This window comes from Rattus norvegicus, chromosome 6 (assembly GCF_021556685.1).
Source record: "Rattus norvegicus strain SHRSP/BbbUtx chromosome 6, alternate assembly SHRSP_T2T, whole genome shotgun sequence".
Lineage (NCBI taxonomy): Eukaryota > Metazoa > Chordata > Mammalia > Rodentia > Muridae > Rattus > Rattus norvegicus.
Genome location: NC_141539.1, coordinates 29,112,577 through 29,124,731, shown reverse-complemented (window position 1 = coordinate 29,124,731; position 12,155 = coordinate 29,112,577). Strand labels below are relative to the sequence as shown.

Here is a 12,155-nt window from a genome sequence, read left to right as displayed (position 1 = left end):
TGTGGGACCTAAAGCACACTGTGACGCCTGAGACTAGGGCACTGGTTCAACATAGTGAGGTCAGGGAATGTTCCAGAAGGAAACATATTTGAGCTGAGTATTTTAGGATCAGTAAGACCCATTTAAACTAAGAGAGGGAAAGAAGTCTACAGCCCACTGAAGATGGAGAAATTTCTTGAGCCTGTTCATGAGGTAAGGCCAGAGTCCTTTACTCACATAGCAGCAAGCATGCAGGGGGCTGTTGTTCTGTCAGCGTCTTGTGTCACGGAAGTGTTAACCCAGTATTCACAAGCCCCCAGGTAAGTAGCAGAGCCTACTGTGCAGAACATGGATGCTTAGAGAAGCTGAGTTCCTTGTCCAATTCTATGAAGACAGATGCCTGGGTTCCATACATGGCAGGGAAGTTGCAAGTCCAGAGCCTATGTCTGCACTTACCCTTGGGCCCAACAGCTGGGGCCCAAAGGAGTCAGTCTGAAGGCCAGATACACGATGGGAAACCCAGGTCTCCTTGGTTGGAAGCCAGATGCTAGGGCTAAGTCCTGAGGCCATTAAGCAGTGGGTTTTTTCCTTAAAGACGATAGGGGGTGCTGGTCACAGTTAGAGCAATCTTCTTAAACCAACCCCTGTGTTTCCTCCTTCCTGGTCTTATGTCTGAGTAGTGTAAAATTCTGGAAGACAGTTGGTCTGGAGAGATTTAAAGACATAGGAGCTGAAAGGAATAATATGGCTGCCATTGCTAAAAGGCAATCTTACCTGTGGCCTAAGTTAAAATCTTACCTTAAAAAAAAAATCCCTGTTTTCTCATATATGGAGTAGGCCAAGGATGCCCTACAGAGACTACAAAAGCCCCTCTCCAAGAGTCGGCTCAGATCACAAGTGCAGACCACAGCCAGAATCAAGACTTCAGCCTTTCTTCCCCTCACCAGAGATGGCCTTGTTTATACCTCAGCTTCTCTTGCTTGCAGTGAACTGTTTGACTTAGAATCTCCTAGGAAGAAAGATGGTGTCTTTCTCATCTACCTTTGTATATCTAAGACCCAATGCACAGCAATACACCTGCTAAACGAACTCACAAATCTATATGCCTTGTAGAGCCCAGAAATCCCACATGCATTTAATTAATTTATCTTTTTCTCCCCTGGCTTTCCACCATTTTCACTCACCGACGCAGCAAATGTTGGTTGAATTAACAGTTCATAAGTGTCATCCCACTCCAGGCACTGTGGGGGACGTGAGGCATAGAAGGTCCCCGTCACCCTCTAGCCCAGACTACTGGAACAGGTCTGAAGGCAGTAGGAGCTATGTACCGTAAGGAGTGTCTACAGTGTTCAAAGTGCTCTGTGGGTTTAAAGGGAAGAGAAAGCCCTGGGGTTGCAGTGGCAGCTTCACAGAGTACTTGAGCTTTGAAGAGGATTACTCTGGCCTGAGTGTAGAATTTACCCACATCACTTCCAAGCACGCGATGCAGCTTGACTCTGTGTCTGCTCTTCTCTGCATAGTCCCTATTTGCCCAACCTCTCAGCTATCAACTCGTTGCCCAATCAAAAGTAACAGATCTGATGAACAGGTAAAACAAGGCGCAGGACCCTTGCAGGATGCTGTCATATTTATAAATTGGCTTTCCTTGGCTTGTGGACAAGCCTCATGCAGTCAACTATGATGGGAAAGGGGACCAAGGAACCAGGTACAACATGGTATGTTTACAGACTTCCAAGGACCCCTCCCTCAGCAAGGCTCTGAGGAGATGCTATCGTAGAAGAATCCTGATAGGGTAGGCGCTTTGATGACCTGCCCCAATGTGGCCTCAGAGCTTTGGTTGGTTCTCATGGGAGGAGATAACAGATGGGGAATGGGGGAGAGAGAGAAGGAAAGCATTCCAATGAGGGAAGAAGAAAACCAGGAAGGGCAAAGTCTTGGTGATAACAATGTTCAGAACGAAACGATTCCTCTACCTCAGTGGTTCTCAACCTTCCTGATGCTGTGACCCTTTAATACAGTTCCTGCTGTTGTGGTGACCCCAACCATAACTACTTCATATCTATAATTTTGCTACTGTTATAAATAGGAATGTAAGTATTTTTGGAGATGGAGTTTTGCCAGAGTGTCTCGACCCACAGATTCAAGAAAGTCCAGACTATCAAATGACAAATACTGCCTTTAGTGCAAGGGGACTCACTATTCAGGAACACGTATGTTTATTCCTTTGGAAGCTGAAAAATGGAATATATCAATGGGTCGATGAGAGATATTCACACCTCTACATTTAAAAAAAGAATGCATGTGACCCTTCCAGGACAGCACAGGGTAGCAAGGCCTGGAGGCAGAGAGCGGGACCATGCACACCTGTTAGCAAGACTGTTGTAATTAGCTCCCCAAGACAGTGGACAGGCACCAGTCTTAGTCCTCAAAAGGCCTCATTAAACATCAAACAGAATTGGCCGCAGCCATTAGCAGATCTGAGAGTTCGACAAAGGGAAAAGGAAATTGTTTGGGAAGTACTGAGAGACACTAGGTGAAACTGTAGCTGGGGTGCAGGTAAAGTTGGCACAGAGTAGTAACCTCAGGCAGAACTGGGGAGTGGGGCGGGTATGGTGGAAGCTGGAGTCAGAGAACAGAACAAAAATGAGAGCTGTGTGTACGGCACCTCTGCCTTCATACGTCCGTAGCCAGTCCCGAGCCATCTGCCCCGTGCAGAGGAAAAGGAGGGCCCTTTTTCTCATGAGTTAAAATAAGCTGTCAGGCTGGGGACAAGGCTCGGCAGTGCGGTGCTGGCTTTGCAAGCAGGAGAAAATGGGATGGAGCCACAGGACCGGCATGGAAAGTGTCTTGTATGGTGGTGTGTGCATGTATGCAGTTCTAGTGCTGCCGAGTCGGAGTCAGGTGGATCCTGGGGTGCGCTGGGAAGCCATCTTACCTCGCTTTCTGAGGTCCAAGTCAGTGAGAGACCCTGCCTCAAATAAAGAAGTTATATGATTTCTAAAGAATGACATCCATTCAAGGTTGACCTCTGGCACACACACACACACACACACACACACACACACACACACACACACACGTATATAAAACACATCTAGGAACAATGTGAGTCACTTCTATGACTCGTTTCCCCAAGTAAAACCACCTTCTTTTTTATGTTGGGGAACCCTCAGTGCAAGGACTCCAGGTCTCCACATCAGAAGAAAAGTTGTCAGTTAAGAAACTTTCCCCATCCTCAACCAAAAAGAGCAAATCAAATTCACAAACAAAAAGAACAAGCAAAGTTCAGCTCTGAGCGAAAACAGGGATTAAAACAAAAAGACAAAGCAAATAGGTCTCTCACAGAATTAAAAAAAAAATGCACCAGTTACACATCATCAGGCACCATTTTATTTTGTTTTGGTCTCTGTGAGGTTGGTCTGGCTTGGTTTTTGTTGCAGGGTTTCCAATCTAAGGCTCACACCAGTTTCTAATTCATAATCCTTATGCCCCAGTCTCCTCAGTGCTGAGATTACAGCAAATACTTCTTAGCTGCCTCAGGCTGCCCCTTTTTTAGACATCAGAGAACAAGACAGATACCTCGAAATCCAAAATGTAATTTCCCTAAAGTACAAATTAATAAATATAAAACACTAGAAAATAATGCAAGGGCTGCTTTGAGGATCAGAAGAGAGGGGATACAAGCTATGAGTAAAAGACACATCGTAGGCCATTCAGAAAGTCTAGATTCAGGCTAGGGATACAGCTCTAAAGGTCCTGACTTCATGCCTGGGGCTGAAGAGTCTTCATTCAAAGGATGAGATCCTAAGAGAGAAACATAGTGTCAAAAACCGCAAAGAAACACTCCCATAGCTAGAGTCAGAAGACCCAGATAGAAACTAACAAAAATCACTGGGCAGGTGTGTACGTGCGAATCGCCTACATGAGAGGAGGAATTTGGGTTGACAGTATCCCATCTCATCACCATGACTGTAGGCTAGAATATGATCAAAGGATGTCTCAGAGGCTGAGAAAACGCCTGTTAGCAACTAGAAACCAAGCCACTGATTAACCAAATGAGGAAGAATGAGAAAATTCTCGTACCGACAAAACCGTCTGGGTGCCATGTGCCTGTCTTTGAAACTTATTTTAGGATCAACTTCAACAAAATGAGAGCTGAGGTAACTCTAAGGTGTGGGAAAGATGTCAGGAAGTACTGGGAGGCCTGCTGTGAAGCAGACCCCACAAGGAGGGAGCGAGGGTCAGAAGACTCTAAGAGAAGCCGAGGAGGGAAGGAGGACTGAAGAAGGGGCGGGGTGAGGCTCAGGCCTGAGAACACTTTAAGAACGTTAAAAGCAAAAAAAAAGAAATATTTAAAAAAAAGGGGCTGGGGATTTAGCTCAGTGGTAGAGCGCTTACCTAGGAAGCGCAAGGCCCTGGGTTCGGTCCCCAGCTCCGAAAAAAAAAAAAAAAAGAAATATTTAAAGAACGTTAAAAGCATGGTGAGTATGGGGGGGGTGAATATAAGAGGTACTCAGACACCCCAAGGGAGAAGGAAGCGCTCTCAAATATGAAGCAGTCGGTTCAACAAAGAACAGAGGGTTGTTGTCCTTGAGGAAGAAGTGAAATGCATTCTGAACAATAAAGAGAGTGAGTGGTAAAGGGATAAAGTGGAAAGATAACTTAATGTGGAAAACCTAGAGCTATTCATCACCGGATGGTGGGCAGTGCTGAGAAAAGGACAGGTGCCATAAACGTGACCTCAAAATGAGAGACTTGGAAAAGAAATGATATGTCTGAGCAATTGGTGGAATTTTAAAAAGAATCGTCTATTTAATGATATTTCTTTGCTTAATAATATGTCTATGTGCATGTGTGTGCATAGTCTATGTGTGTTTGTTATGTGTGCACACGTGAATGCAGGTGTGTTCACCTATGCACACATGGAGAAACAGAAGGACATCAGGTGTTCTGTCCCGTCGCTCTGCCCCATTCTTTTGACACAGGGCCTTTCACTTAAGCTGGAGCTAGACTGATAGCCAGCCAGTCCCACTGATTATCCCACCTCCTCCCACAACAGCAGTGGGGGCTAGAGGCATGGCCAACTGTCTTTGTTGGGATCCAAACTCAGGTCCTCATACTTACCCAGAAAGAACTCTTATCTTCTGAGATATGGATCCCGCCTGAATAATTTCTTCTGAGCTGCAGGAAAAAAATTACATTGTAACCATAGGGGAAAAATATCATTGGCCTATCATAATTGATTGACTGCAGTAAACAGCCCCTCTTCTTGATAACATAAAATCTTTGTGTTGGTTCCACATTTAGAACAACATAGAGTCAAAGCAGAAGAAGAAGAAGAAGAAGAAGAAGAAGAAGAAGAAGAAGAGGAGGAGGAGGAGGAGGAGGAGGAGGAGGAGGAGGAAAGGAAGGAAGGAAGGAAGGAAGGAAGGAAGGAAGAAAGAGAGAGAGAGAGAAAGAAAGAAAGAAAGAAAGAAAGAAAGAAAGAAAGAAAGAAAGAAGAAAAGCTTAATTGTAGTTTCAAAATAAGATTTAAATCCCCCAGCCCCAGCAATACGAAAGCTGGGTTCAATGTTCTCATTTCTCAGAGAGATAAGAGGTTTGTCTTTACAGGACAGAGGTTTGAGTGGAGTTTAATGCTATCCTGAGATACAAAGTGCTAAGTAAAAACATCAAAGCGACAGGAACTCGGAAGCGCTGACGTCATTCTTTAGAAGAAAGAAAAGGAGAGGACAGTAAGGGAGCTGTGATCAGAGGAAGTCAGATGATCCTGTCCTGGGCTAGAATGGTAACGTGCATCACTAACACGTGCTTGGCAGCAGGCTGAGGGCACAAAGCGCCTAAAGCAATTGCTTCTGGGAAGCTGGGCTCAGGTGAGAATAGGAAGGGCAGAGAGAGGGAATGAGGTGAGTCTATTATAACCAGTGTGTGTGTGTGTGTGTGTGTGTGTGTGTGTGTGTGTGTGTGTGTAATATTTTATATATTATACTAAAAGTTAAAATATTATTTCTAAAAATATTCTTTAAAAATCTTAAAATACATAATCTGGGAAATACATATACATATACATATACATAAGACATAAGTATATGTCTTATTTGTTACTAAAGAACGATCTAACTCATAGATAATATAGAGCAGGCCTTTTCAGCATCTTTTATTTATGTGTCTGTGCATGATTGTGTATTATGTAAGTCCAGTGCCTCCACTGAAGGACAGTTATAAACTAACCACCTTGTGGATGCTGAGAGTCTTTGGAAACAGCAGCTACTGTTCTTAACCACTAAGCCAGCCCTCCTGCCCAAGATCAATGATTTATACATACATACACTTACTTACACACACATACAGGCACACACACACAAGCATGCACATGTGCACACACATACAGGCATACACAAACACACACACACTCAACCCTATGTCCTTTGACCTGTAGTCTGTCAACATATCCTTTCTTAACATACAGATAACCTTTTATATAAAGCTAGTAGAATTCACATTCAACTAATTCAACTCATGATTTATTTTTATCTAATTATAGGTTATCTCCCAGTTCCCATGACTTTTAGAGGGTTATTCTTTTAAAATATAGTATCCATCCAGTCTGACACACAACATTGAATTATTTTTGTTTTGTTTTGGTCTTCTTTAATTGAAAGTAGTTTTAGTCTTTGTCATTTTGTCATTCAAGAAGTTGTTGTTTCTGAAGAATACAGAGCATTTGTCCCACAGGATTTTTATGGAAATGGTGGGTTTTTTGGTTTTCTTTTCTTTTGTTGCAACAGACTTCCGGTTTGGGTGTGTTGGGTTTGTTTGCTGTTTCTTCGCCACAACATCGCAGAATACAGGTTTTCTACACAGCTGTGGAGCTCTGATTCTATTGACTTTTTGCTGTCTGGCCTCTATTGAACCAATTAGTAATCATTTGAGACGACTGCCTTTTTCAATTCTGAAAACTTAGTTCATTCATTCACTGTTTCCCTTTGTCTCACGGTGAGTTCCCAGTCGTCCACTGTGTTGTTTTTTAAAATGGCGGGCATCATTTTCTATACATCTTGGGACATATCTGAACTTCATAGCCATCTGACGTCTTTGCTAAACGACACACTAGGACTGGTTGTCCCACTCCTGGTCACTGCTTTGCTTTTCTTCCCAGACCTCAAGCTTTTGGTTAGCAGTTTGAAACTACAGGTAATACGTTATGCTGTGGATTCTGACTCCCACCCCTCCCCATTTCCAGGAGTGACAAAGAGCAAGGTCACCCACCCTAAACTGCAGATATCACTCCCCTGCCTCCAACCAAAGCTGTCTAGCTACTCATTTCTCTGCTTGGCTGTTTGCAACTCACCTTCACTTTAAAGAAGAAAAAAATATCTGGCTTTCCAGGAATTATATGAGTGAGTGGTCAAACAATGACCTGTGCTGAGCTCATTCTCCAGTTGGTGGTACAGGATACATTGCTGACAATCTTGAGTGAGTTGTCATATGTAATTCATAGTCTTCACAAACATGGGGGTATCAGCCCAAGGGGCAGAGATGATGGCCCTTTCAGTCCCACCGTATCCTCTGGCTCCCATCTTCCTCTCTCCTGTGTGTAACCATACAGAGCCTGCCCAACCAAGAAGTTGACTTTTCACCAGCTTCTGATTGATCTCTAGATCCTTGAAAGGACTGTTCTGTTACACTGGGGGAAGAGGAAACACTAACTTCTTAAAGCATGTGACCGGAAATTCTACCCTCTTTGATACACCTAGAGTTTTTTCAGCAAGTCATTTAGATGAATAGGCCTCAGCTTTCTTTTTTCTTTTTTTTTGGGGGGGGGGTGGGAAGTTGCAGTGAACTTTATGGATGGTATTCAAGAGAGTGGGGGCTCCCTAGGCCCCTCCTGTTATTATAGGGTCTTGGATAGAAATTGTGAGGAGATGCTCAGTGTTGGGGGCTGAGTTGGGACTCCTTAGCAACTGAGAACCTCTCTCTTGCTCTAAGTGTCCTTGCTGGTTTGGGTGGTCCAGGGTTTCTTACTCCTTGGAGGCCATGTAGGCCACAAGGTCCAACACCCTGTTGCTGTAGTCGTATTCATTGTCATACCAGGAAATGAGCTTTACAAAGTTGTCATTGAGAGCAGGGATAGCCCCAACATCAAAGGTGAAGGAGTAGAAGTTATTGTTGAAGTCACAGGAGAGAACCTGATCCTCAGTGTAGCCCAGGATGCCCTTTAGTGGGCCTCAGATGCCTGCTTCACCACCTTCTTGATGTCATCATACTTGGCATCCTGTTTCTCCAAGCCATATGTCTGATTCACAATGGTACATTAGGGGTAGGAACACGGAAGGCCATGCCAGTGAGGTTCCTGTTCAACTCTGGGATGACCTTGCCCACAGCCTTGGCAGCACCAGTAGATGCAGGGATGATGTTCTGGGCAGCCCCATGGCCATCATGCCACAACTTTCCAGAGGGGCCATCCACAGTCTTCTTAGTGGTAGTGATGGCATGGACTGTGGTCATGAGCCCTTCCATAATACCAAAGTTGTCATGGGTGACCTTGGCCAGGGGGGCTAAGCAGTTGGTGGTGCAGGATGCATTGCTGACAATCTTGAGTGAGTTGTCATTCGTAGTTCATACTCATCACAAACATGGGGGTATCAGTCCAAGGGGCAGAGATGATGGCCCTTTTGGTCCCAACCTTCAAGTGGGCTACAGCCTTCTCCATGGTAGGTATTGAAGATACCAGTAGACTCTATGACCAGCACTAGCATCATGATGTTTGATGTTAACAGGATCTCGCTCCTGGAAGATGGTGACGGGTTTCCTGTTGATGACAAGCTTCCCATTCTCAGCCTTGACTATGCCATTGAATTTGCCATGGGTAGAGTCATACTGGAACATGTAGACCATGGTGTTGAGGTCAATGAAGGGGTCGTTAATGGCAACAATCTACACTTCCCCAGATGCAGAGCAGAAGGCAGCCCTGGTAACCAGGAGCCCAACCCATTGGGCCAAACCCATTCATAGTGACCTTCACCATCTTGTCTATGGGACAAGGCTGGCACTGCAGGAGAAGATGTGGCTGTCTCTGGAACAGTGAGGAGCAGAGAGCAGACCTCAGCCTTCTTAATGCTGAGACCTTTTAATACAACTCCTCATGTTGTGATGACCCTAACCATAAAATCATTTTGCTGCTACTTCATAATTATAATTTTGCTACAGTTATGAATTGTGATGTAAATCTCTGTATTTTCCAATGGTCTTAGGTGACCCCTGTGAAACAGTTGTTCCCACACAGGTTGACAAACACCTATTGCTCTGACATTATTCAAATATCTCTCTTTTCTTTAATGGTTTATGATGCTTTGACATGTGCTAAACATGTGGATTTGGTTTCTGAACTCATATTTTATCAGTTCATTTACTTGTGACTGAGTACCACAGTCTTAGTCATAGGACTTTTTTAGCGTGTTTTAATATCTCCTGTGCCTACCCACATACCGCCTTTTTACTGTTCCGTGGTTATTTTCCACATGAACTTTCAGTATGGTTTTGTCTCAATCCAGGACAAAAGGCATAGCATTAGTTCCATTGGGAATGCAGTCAACATCTAAACGAACTTAAGCAGATCCAACATACTACAACAATGCAATATTCTATCCAGGAACAAGCAATGCCCTTCTATTTGTTCAACTGTGTGCCTCCCAGAAGTGCTTCATGGCTTCATTCATTGGATTCCCATGTTTCTTACTATTTATTTTAACACATCTTTGTTATTCTTATTCCTTTAAATATAAAAGGCTTACAACGTGTCAAATCAGGCCTGGCAAGTGCTCATTGTACTCACTAGGTCCAATACCCAACTTTTCCTCTTGTTTAGCAAATGACCTTCAACATGGTACGACCTAATTCTCTCAGAGCCCCAGCTTCTTCACCTGGGAAATGGGAGTTGGTACTGCACAGAACTGAAGGGGGCTGAAAGGATGAGCTGAAACGAAATTTCCACATGGAATGGCCCACCCATCCCTAGTGTACCAAGTTTTTCTTTTCCTACAAAATGTTGGCAAGGGTTGTAAGGATTACAGCATCATTTGATTGCTAGGAAAGTAAACCACTCCCGTTACGTGAGCATCCAAGCAAGAGACTGGGGAATGAGGCGGTAAAGAGAAGATGCAAAAGATATCATTAGAAAACTCTAGAATAATGGTTGTGCTAAAAGCACCAATTAAAAGCTGCATTGGAGCTAGCAACATGGCTCAGTGAGTAAAGGCGCTTGGCACCAAGCCTGATTACCAGAGTTCAATCTCTAGGACCCACAGGTAGAAGAGACTTGACTCTCATAAGTTTTGTCCTCTGACTTCCACATGTACATCATGGCATATCCATGCTTCTCCCTAACACACACACACACACACACACACACACACACACACACACACACTCACACACACACACACACACACAAATAAATGTACTTTAAAAAACTCTCTTATTGCTTGTATAACATGGAGTATTTGTCTAGCTTTGTCCACAACTCTGTTCATTTCCTCCCCACCGTGAGAATGGAACGGAGCGTATGGGAAACAAGAAGAAAGAAAAAGAGAAACCCTAATCAATGAATGCTTCTTCGTGTTGTGTCAGACATAATTAGCAGACATTTGCATAGCTAGCGAGGGGGTGAGAAATATAGGATTCTTAGCTCGCAAAGTTTATTATCATTCAACTAACAAAAGTAATGAGACATAACTCCGTCTAGACAGAGAGAACAGGATCCTGGACAGGCATTGGAGTCTTGATGCTACCTGTAATTAATAACATAAATTGGATTGTTTTACATAGTGTGATTAAGTTTAAGATTCCTTGTTTTTTTAAAAGTAATAATACTAACAATAGTATTGTTAACTAACAATAGTATTGTTAGTATTATTGCTATTATCACTTATATGGAGGACAGAAGAATGGAGCTAGAGTTTGCAATGGTGGCGAGCCTCCCCACATGGGTGCTGGGAACCCTCTCAGGAGCACAGGAAGAGTGCCCTTAATTACCTGCGGAGCCATCTCTCCAGCCCACTTCTCCTTTTCTGTCAGGAAGGTTGAATGAGGTGATCTTGATGATCTCTTGGGCTTTTAAAATTCCACGGCTCTGTTTTGCATGTTCACAGCGTGAGAAAATGATTATCGTAAGACAATTACAAATAAAGTGTCGTTGAATTCCAGAAGATAATAAAATAAAATGACCCCACTTAAAAATTGTCACCACTTCTCCCTGCGCTGTGATCACAGTTGCCGGACTGGACATTTACCTTTATGAACTGCACATCTGTTTCTGCCTTGCAGCATGCCTGCTGGATCTCTTGGTGAAACCTTGTTGGTCAAACTGTCGGAGACAGACTAGTAGGGTACAAAATGAAACTGTGTTATTTATTCTCTTAATATAGGAAACATTCACACATGTGAGATGTGATTGCTCCTCAGGTTCCTTAGTAATTATCTAAACACACACACACACACACACACACACACACACACACACACACACACACACACTTTAGGATTAGTTCGTTTGCAGGGGAAAAAAATTGATTCAAAAATCACAAAACCTTCCCTAACTTTCCAAACTCTCTGAGGTGGGACTCGGAGAAATCCCATCAAATTTCTAACAGCGTTCCAAGTTCTCCTCCAGCCTGGGAATTTATTCATGACTCACAGTCCCTTCACTATCTCAATGCAGCAAGCTCTGTTCTCCCGTCGCTACTTTCTGAAGTAATCACCCGTAATGCCAGGAACGGTGCTTTGAGATCCTAAGCGGAAAGGATTTGTGTCCATCCACCTGGACTTTGGTTGGCATTACAGCATGCCCCTCGCCTCTGAGCCTTTCATTCAGCACTGAGCAACTTTGCAATCTTGCTCCCTTTAAAAGTCGCTGTACCATGTGGGGAACTGGGGACGTGCTGCCTTTCAAGACACCAAATGTCCCATTTTCAGAAAACAGCCTGTTCATTTCCGAGGCGCCTTTGGCTGCTACTCCAGATTCCCCGAGCCAAACAGAACTTCCCGGAGCAGCTGGGGCACGCAGGTGCTTCCGGCTCCTCCACGTCCACACCTGAGGCAAGCACCTCCACGTCCACACCTGAGGCAAGCAAGAGAGAGAGCATTTGAGGCCTCGCTCTTTGTGGGCCTGAGGCCTC

At 44.0% G+C, this 12,155-nt stretch overlaps 1 long non-coding RNA gene across 3 annotated transcripts in view; it reads right to left on the bottom strand.

Moving 5' to 3' along the window:
• Positions 1-3,348: 3,348 nt before the first annotated feature.
• LOC103692567 (uncharacterized) overlaps positions 3,349-12,155 on the bottom strand; it is a 121,536-nt gene continuing 112,729 nt past the window's right edge. For 2 of the 3 annotated variants that reach the window (XR_015622848.1, XR_015622849.1), the window contains 5 exons: positions 11,897-12,097; positions 11,271-11,358; positions 11,014-11,110; positions 5,104-5,160; positions 3,349-3,783 (listed from right to left, as the gene is read on the bottom strand). This is a non-coding gene — a long non-coding RNA (uncharacterized LOC103692567). Of the gene's footprint in view, positions 3,784-5,103; positions 5,161-11,013; positions 11,111-11,270; positions 11,359-11,738; positions 12,098-12,155 lie in introns of all 3 variants that reach the window. The other variant, XR_015622850.1, reaches the window with a different exon arrangement.